General features: G+C 32.7%; 1 pseudogene; it reads right to left on the reverse strand.

The window, feature by feature from the left end:
* Positions 1-4,499: 4,499 nt before the first annotated feature.
* Positions 4,500-7,988, reverse strand: part of LOC106780138 — a 4,629-nt pseudogene continuing 1,140 nt past the window's right edge.

Raw genomic sequence — 7,988 nt, forward strand, 5'->3', positions numbered from 1 at the left:
TAGAATTCATATACACTAATTAATATGAATTGTCTTGTGCAGAAATTCAATACTGCTACACCAGTTCTTGAGAAGCCACTATTATTCGTGAGGAACGCTGCTGCGAAGTATATAATTAGATTGTACAATAACTCTTAGTTATTAGATTTAAACATTGCATTTGATTAGATTGTATTTTATTAGACTTTGTACTTTATTTGATGTTGAAATACATTTGAACATGTGTTTGTTATGTTGAAATTGAATTTGTGTACATGTTTTTATATGCAGGTCTGTTTTTGTGGTAGTGGATATCACAAAAACAGACCTGCAATTTTAAAAAACTGCAGGGGAATATGCCGCGGTTGTTAACCGCGGCATATAGTGCTCGTTTTTTTTATTTTATTTTTTTAAAAATAGACCTATGGTCGCGGTTTGTGCTAGAACCGCGGCATATACTGGAACAATTTTTTTTTTTTTAAAATGGGTTTAGGTCGTGGTTCCTTGTACAACCGTGGCAGATTCCCCAACTTTGTTACCGCGGTTATAACCGCGGCCTAAATTCTCTAATTTACTACCGCGGCTGAATATGCCGCGGTTCGTAAACCGCGACGTATGGTAAAAAATAACCGCGGTAAAATCCCCTCGCTGCACTAGTGCACATACACTTCTTGATTTAATTTTGAAACTATATGTATTATACGTAGGCTCGTCAATTTGGTCCCCTTTACATGGTTTGATCCTAACTCATGTGAGTTGAGATCAGAAAAATCCACAGGACCAAAAAGTTTTCCATAGAAAAAGTCTACATAATCAAAATATATAAGAAAGCGGGTGTTGCTCCCTCTACCTCCCCAAGTCGGTCCTGCACCTCCCCAAGTGGGTCCTGTACCTCCCCATTATTTTCATTTATTTCAAAAATATTCTACACCTCCCCACTATTTTCTTTTATTCCAAAAATACCTTACACCTCCCCACTATCCTTAACAATTTTTCTCTTTCTCTCTCTGCATTAATGGAGCATTAATGTAAATGCTCCATTAATGCAGAGAGAGAAAGAGAAAAATTGTTAAGGATAGTGGGAAGGTGTTGGGTATTTTTGGAATAAAAGAAAATAGTGGGGAAGTGTAGAATATATTTGAAATAAATTAAAATAGTGAGGAGGTGCAAGACCCATTTGGAGAGGTGGAGGGAGCAACACCCTAAGAAAGCTCTATGGGTCAAGACTAGCCCATGGACTTTTTTTTTAAACAAAATATTTATTTTGAACACAAGAAAAAAGGGGTTGCTCCCTCCACCTCCCCCTTTCCATCCTCCACCTCCCCAACTTTCTTCATTTTTTCTTTTATTACAAAAATGACCCTTTTCTTTTCCTTTTTTAACCTTTTTTACCTTTTTTTAACTTTTTCTTTTACTTTTAATTTTATCTAACAGAACTCTCAATCCTAAATTTTTACTCTTTTTTCTCACTTTTACTCTCCGAGTTCCACCTCCACCCGTTCCCCCCTTTGACCTTTTGAGATTCGTCTTTTCTTCTCCCACCTCCGTCACACTCTTTTTTTTTCTCTGACTGACTTCTTTCAAGCTCTCCAAACTCTACCTTTGTTCTCCGTGATAACCTTTGCTCTCCGTGGTGGTCGGTGCGGTGGTGTGTATCTGTTCATGGTGCGGTGGTGTTTCGCTAGAAGGTAGTGGTTCGCTGCATGATGCAGATCAAAGCATTCCGGTTGTCTGGTTCGATGTTCGATAAGGCTGCTTCTTGAACTAAACGTAAACAATTGGAGGAGCTTGCAAAGCTGCAGACTGCCACCACTGATCTCAAGTTGCTTTGGCATATTTCCTAGGTTCTTTTCCTGTATAAATTTTTCTGTCTGTAAATCTGCTAGGGAGATGTGCAGGTCTGTAATCAATTGATGCTTTTAAATGGTGACGTATTCTACTTTGTTTCCTATAAGGGATAAAATAGTTGGCTTGATTAGACCCAGCCTTGGCTTCGTAATTGCCTGCCAAAAATTGGTCAAACAGGAAATATATTTCATGTTCGCGCTTTATGAATAATTGTAATATAATAATGGAGTCTTTCTTTGATATTTTTGGAGACTAAGGTTCATAACTCAATTCAAAATGTTACTCTAAATTGTTCTTTTTTGCCCGATACTGATGTTAATATGATAATACCATTAGGGTGGTTCGAGATGGATATTTTGGTTATAAAGAGTACTTCAAATCCCTATGTGACACGGTGGAAATCGGTAAAGATTTCTATCTCCTTGGCGCTGATTTTGGTAGTTACCACGAGGCACAGGTACTTCATTTTTCATTTATGCTGTGTTCTTTTGGATGGATTTGAGGGAGATGATTTGGAGGAGATGATTTGAATAGATTTGAGTGGATTTGAGGGTAATTTTTTTGTTGTTTTTTTGAGTGGATTTGTGGGTAATTGAGAGTGGATTTGAGGGTAAAGTTTGTGAGAATTAGTGTAATATCTTATTGATATGACAAATTTAAAAAATTAGTTTAATTGGTAGAAATTGAAGATTACCAAAATGCCCCTAGTTATTAAAGTAATATAAAATGTTATTTTTTAATGTTATACTTAAATGTATAAATGTTAATAATGAGAGGAAATTAATTAATAATAATTAAAATTAATTTTTAAAATATTAAAAAATTATAATCTAGTAAAATAAATTTATTTCTAAATGTAGTATTTGTTTGTAATATAATTTCTTACTGAATACTATCATTTTTTTTGTCTATGAAAGTGAGATTCATTAATTTTAAACAAACATATAATTAAACGAAGTTATTATATTACATGATCTAAAAAAAAGTCCCAACATAATAACATACAAATATATTATTAATAGTTCATGATGAGCTTGCTTCATTGAGGTATCGTTGCAATGCATTGAAACGATATTGTTGCGACATCCCTATTAGACATCTTGTATGGGATGGATGCGAAGATAAAAAGTCGCAGCACTGTCTGAATAAATTCTGATCTTCAATGTTCATAGTCTGTAATAAGTTTTGAATTTTATCTATTGTTGGATTAGATGGTTCAATCCTAGCATTTAACAGGGAATTTTGACGCTCCATGGCCTGTGTTTGTCATTCAATAACAGTAGATAGTCTTCTTCCTTGATTAATTATTTCTTGCAGTTCATCTAAGATTCGAAAATCCATCTGATTTGCATTTAATTTTATTGAGCAATAAATAAAAATATGAAAATTGATGTAAAAGATAATAACATTAAAAAATAGGTAATGTAAATTATCAAACAAATAAGTCAATTTAACAGAGTTCTGCTCCATAATGTCTTCTATTGAACATTTTGTTCTGATATTGTTATGAACATTTGACCCTGAAAAAATAGTGCTGGAACGAAGTTCAACTCTTCTGTCTAGAGGCCCTGCCTTTGATTATCAATATAGGTTGATTTTTATGTGATAGTGTTCTACTTCAATATTAAGAGGTAGGAACCATAAATATATATATATATATATATATATATATATATATATATATATATATATATATATATATAATATTAAGACAAATATGACAAAAACATGTCTCAAAAGGAATATAAATTACTTTAATGTATGAATAAAAATTATTAGTACAATAATATTTCAAAATATAATGGTTGAGTTGTTAAGTACCTGTCATGACATGACATTGGTTTATGAGACAGATATACAACCATAACATATATATCCTATTTATACCTATAAGCACGTACATCACCATAACATAACCTATAAACATGTATTAATTATATGTAAACGTCAATCTTCCCTAACTTCAATCATTTGATTGTCACGATATTGTTGATATCTGCAATTAGGAAAATACTACAACAAAGAAAAATAATATAAAATTAATCAATTAAATTTTTACTGTAAATTAATTATGATAGTGAAGATAACTTACCTCATTTGAAATTGTTCCTCCTTCACCTATGATAATTTCTTTCATATATCGACACATATAATACCCACTTATCATTGGGTTATCTTGGACACTAGAAAGTTAAAAGTAGAAAAATAAATATAATTTGAACATAAAAACAAATCAAAACTCTAGTCAACTCCAAACAGATTCAGTGTATGGTAACAAACAACTATATACCATGCTTTCATTATAACCATATACTCCTTCAACCAGTTTCACAATAATAATTATGTTTTATTCACTTGAACTTCGTAAATATTCTTTTTTAAGAACTTTAAGTTCAATGTTATAATATATACATATTACACATTTACAATAGTTCATAGTGCTATCAAAGCAGGAGCAATCTACCAATCACCGCATCCATAGATGATTTTGATCCTGACAAAAAATGCAACAATGTGTAAGGGCGTCCCATCAGAAAGCACTACATTACAAAAGTTGTCATCAAAGAAAGGTAGCAACTTTGAAAAATATCAGCACCAAATCCAAGACTGTGACATTCAATTGTTAAATTAACTGTAGAAGCATTTAGATTTTCTTGCACGTGTTTTTGGTCTTACATAACAAGAAGCTTACCAGGTCCAATAACAAGCTTACTAGATCCAACAACAACAACAATTTTCGATCCTGCTAAAACCTGAACATATAAAAGCGTTAGCAATGATACTGCCAAAAGCCACAATGTGAGGATGTTAGAAGAACAAACCCTTCAACAATCAACGCTATTGTGTGTATGTATGTATAAATAAAGACATGCATCAATATTAAGAAAAAAAAATTATTATTGCATAATATATTCCTACTTATTATTCCATCCTACCTCCAATTAAAGCTATCAAAATGGGTCACAATGGGTTGGATTTGAAAAAATTGTATTTTTTTTATTCGGGTCAGATTTCAACTCAGCTCATTTAAACCTGGCTCATGCGGGTTGCACCCGTGGTGGGCCGGGTTGGCCCACCAACCCACCTACCTAATTTTATTTTATTTAAATTTAAATTTAATTTTATAAAAAGATATTTTTTTTGCTTGAAAAAATTATTTAAGTTTCCTATTTTCAAAATTAATTAAACAACCCATGTTGGGAGTGAAATTTGTTTAGATTTGAATTATAGAAAGTTTATAATTTTTTTATTTTAAAAAAATTATAATTAAATGAGCCAATGAGTCAACCCTGTTTACCCACCAACCCGTAGTGGGTCGGACTGGGTTCGAATTTTTCTGACTCGCTAATAAATGAGATAGGTTGGATTAGCTCACTAACTGACCAACCCGTGATTGGCCGGATCGGGTCAGACTGGGTTACCCGTTTTGACAGCTCTGCCTCCAATGCAATATCATTACGGTGTAGAAATAAAAGAGTAAACAGTGGATTATACTGCAAGGAAATAAAAAAACAATTTACATTTGAAGAAAAAAATATCAAAGGGTAAACTTCCCTTTAACCCCAAAATTGCATTAAGATTCTAACATGTGCAACTTTTACTGAAGTTCCTTCTTTAATCTTAAATTGATTATCACTTTTTAAAGCTTCTCGTAGTTTGAGTTTGCGGTACTTAATTTCTTTATCATTAACAAAACCTGATTCTCAAAGGCAAGAAAATTATTTATTTGATCGAGAACTTTCAATTAAATTTGAAAAAAGTAATAATGTTATGTTATAACGCCATCTAATTGGGATAGATATAGATAATTTATGAATTTATCCAAACTCACACACTTAAACTTTACATATTAATTAGACCATGTGCAATAAATATATATAAAATAAATAAAAGAACGAAAAGTACTGCATATTAAAAAGATTGATTCTGCCAAAAGAATAAATAATATTTAAATTTTGAAAAAGGAATATTTTATATAATAGGGAGCAATTTAAGAACTGCAAAATATATTCCCAGGAATGTATATTTCCAGGAACCTGTATATTGTTAACCAAACACATTATATTTCGAATGCCAAGAATCTATTTCCAATCATCATGTTTAGGAATGAATTTCATACGATGAAGACCTGACAGAAACGCCCCTCAAAAAAAACATGTAAAGAATGCTTTTATTAGGAAACCATGCAACAATTTCTAACATTAGATGTGTAATTTTACAGGGCAAAAAGATTAAAGTATGAATCTATAATTTCTACATTATCAAATTTGCAGTATTCAAGTAAACAGATACTTATAAGGCAGTACAGAAGATACCAACTGAGCTTGAAATACACACAACAAAAGAGATAGGACCTTACTTGTACAAATAGGCAGCAATTCCCAAAATTATAATCAATAAAACAATGTGAATACAGAAGTTTCGACTGGACCGAGGCTGGATGAAAACCAAAACTATATAAGATTCAACATAAAATTCATCACTATGCAATTGGAAACTGATGAAAACATAAGAATAAGATTTTCAGTCAAAAAGACCTGGTTCACTGTGTCTCGAAGTCTAACATTGGTATTTTTAAGGTCGGAAGATGAGTTGTCCACCTATAAAGACAAAAAAATCAGTGGCCTATTAACTTCAAATTCCCAATTCCAGTTTCAAAAACTTTGATTTCCATGATTTTGTGCTTATGGGTAGAGGCAGAAATTGACAAATCTCACCTTAGAATCAATCTCATCCATCAGTGGTACTTGTCTATCCAGTTCCTGCACTTGTCCCATAAATAATGAGCTTAAATGCTAAAAAAAATACATGGGCATGCATATAAACACAACAGGGAAACTGACCTCATTCATATCATGTGCAATGTTTTTCATAGTATCCAATCCTTTTGCTATCATATCCAAACCTTGATCCTAAGAATGGTTCATATAATGAGATCTGAATGAAACCATTTCTGGTACAACATTGACTAGCATAATTCAGTCTCTCTGGTCACAACGCAACAAGTTACTTACCTGTTTCATTTTATGCATTTCATACTCCTGCCTAAATCAACTTGATTCTTCGGTTTGATGGAAGTATTCATCATCAAATTGCCCATCTGAAATTGACAAGATACACAAAATTGAATGGAGGACCATCAATTACAAAGTCTCCTATTTATAAATTTAACCACTACGATTGTATCATTATGAGACATGGATCACTTCAATTACTTGAATCAAATTTAATTCCAGGACGTGAGGCAGAAGCTGCCCAACTTCCCCCGTTTGTTTGGGTAGTGCAGGGGTCCCATCTGGAATAGCTTGAATCCTATCTGGCAATGCAAGAACCAAATCATTACGGGCAGCAAATTCTTGCTATTAAAGTGTAATGCAAATTCTAGAAGAATGTAGAAGCACCTTAGAAAATAGAATTATAGAAATATCCTATCTAGAAGGATTCTAGAATGATGTATAAAAATATCTAGGGATGCTTATCCATTAGATTTATCTAGATAAGTTTAGAATTATAAGAATGTTTTAGAAAATTCTAGAAGATGAATAATGACCCTTAGATTAATGTTGTGGTGGCAAGATCCTAACCATTGGTTAAGCAGGTGCCACTAGTATAAATAGGGGTGATTGGATCATTTGTAAGCAAGCTAAATAAGAAGCCAACATCTACAGCAACTAAGACAACTACTACACTTCTTCCAACTACTACTTCTACATCCTACTATCTCTACATTTTCTCTACCTTATCAACTACTCCTTTCANAACCTNNANATACTAACAGTGGTACCAGAGCTACGTTCGGTCATCTACTNGGCGTAGATAAAATTTTCAACTACCTTAAACAAAACTATAACCCCATTTTGTACTACCTCCAAAATATCTTCTCAACTCATGGCTACTACCAATCAAACATCATCACTTCCAGTACCTATTTTCACAGGAGAAAATTATGATTTCTGGAGTGTCAAAACGAAGACATTCTTCCGCTCTCAAGATATATGGGACATCATAGAAGAAGGATTCACTATTCTAGAAGACACCTCCACTCTTACTGCAGCTCAAAAGAAGGAGTTGAAGGAAAACAAGCAGAAGGATTCAAGGGCTTTATTTGTTCTTCAACAAGCAGTTGATGACACAATTTTTCCAAGGATAATTGGTGCCAC

The sequence above is a fragment of the Vigna radiata genome, unplaced genomic scaffold, assembly GCF_000741045.1.
Source record: "Vigna radiata var. radiata cultivar VC1973A unplaced genomic scaffold, Vradiata_ver6 scaffold_371, whole genome shotgun sequence".
In the NCBI taxonomy this organism is placed as follows: domain Eukaryota; kingdom Viridiplantae; phylum Streptophyta; class Magnoliopsida; order Fabales; family Fabaceae; genus Vigna; species Vigna radiata.